This window comes from Odocoileus virginianus, unplaced genomic scaffold (genome assembly GCF_023699985.2).
Source record: "Odocoileus virginianus isolate 20LAN1187 ecotype Illinois unplaced genomic scaffold, Ovbor_1.2 Unplaced_Contig_86, whole genome shotgun sequence".
In the NCBI taxonomy this organism is placed as follows: Eukaryota; Metazoa; Chordata; class Mammalia; order Artiodactyla; family Cervidae; genus Odocoileus; species Odocoileus virginianus.
Window position 1 is genome coordinate 60,567 of NW_027224403.1, and position 1,274 is coordinate 61,840.

Sequence of the window (1,274 nt, forward strand, 5' to 3'; positions counted from 1 at the left end):
AATGACTAAGGCGTTTAATACAGCAGGGCAGCTAACCACGCAAGAAATGAAGCCTCTGAAAGCAGGACACTGCTGGGAAAATGGTTAGTTACAGCCTCTCACAAGATGGGCAGACGAGAAATTCGTCACGCGGCGCCTCCTGACTTTTCATCCGACTTTGTGTTTGGCCCCGGTAAAGGGTCTCTCTGGTTGTATCCTGCGCACCAGGAAGCCTCCCCTCACACACAAACTTCTCACGAATAAGCTAAAAGAGCGTTCACGAGAGACCCTGCCACAAAATCAACAGTAAACGTATACCAGAAATTCGCCCCCACGCGATCCCTGGCATGTTCCCACTACAAGAGTGGAAACCAGCCAGCTTTCCTGCACGGGTGAACACGCGCCGCCTGTGACTGAGACAGGACTCCCATATAAGTCTCTCCCTCAGTTATTACCAAACTGTTAGCTGACTCCCATAACCCGGAAACACTGTAAAGTACCAACTCTATGAGCTTACCATAAGTACGAACACCCAACAGACCTCCAGTCTTTCTAAGCTGAGGTATTTGAGCGTCTCCCCTCTAGCCATTACAAGCTGCAATACACCCCCCTACTACAACACCAGACTTGTCTTATTTTGTATACAGAAAAATCAGGGGAAAGCGCGAACGCAGTCCCCCACTACCACAAATTATGCAGTCGAGTTTCCCACATTTGGGGAAATCGCAGGGGTCAGCACATCCGGAGTGCAATGGATAAGCCTCGCCCTGGGAAAACCACCTTCGTGATCATGGTATCTCCCCTGCCAGGTAAGTATGAGTTGCCAGCCTGCCGCCCCACCTCAACCTCATACGCCCTCCACTTTTCACACACGCTCACTTTACTCCCCGCACCCCCGACCCTTCTTCGACCTTCCACACAGCGCATCCACGCACTTTCAAGCAAAAAGTCCTGGATTCTCTCCCACGCCACGGGACACCATATGGTGTTTCAGCACCAGATCACGGACCAGCAGCCCCTGCGCTCAGATATCTACATACGACACGCCCCCATCCGCGACGTCAACGGGAACCCGCGCTGCCCTCCAGCCCACGCCCCGCCCTAGTCCCCGCCTCCGTCCTCCCAGGCCGTCCGGCCCCGGCCAAACGGCCGGCGGGCGCCCTCTGGGGGAAGTGACGTCCGCCTCCCGCTCCTGTTCTCCCAGCCTCTACGTGTTGGGACCCGGCGCGCTCGGCTGCTGCCTGCCTGCCTTTTGTCCTGCCCAGCACCGTTCTGGCGGTCGGCAGAAGCCTGTT

The 1,274-nt window shown here is 55.9% G+C and overlaps 1 non-coding gene across 1 annotated transcript; it reads right to left on the reverse strand.

Annotated features, from left to right (window-relative positions):
• Positions 1 to 632: 632 nt before the first annotated feature.
• LOC139034254 (U1 spliceosomal RNA) lies at positions 633 to 796 on the reverse strand. Its single transcript, XR_011486669.1, has one exon. It is a non-coding gene; the product is annotated as a U1 spliceosomal RNA (small nuclear RNA).
• Between the last annotated feature and the right edge of the window lie 478 nt (positions 797 to 1,274).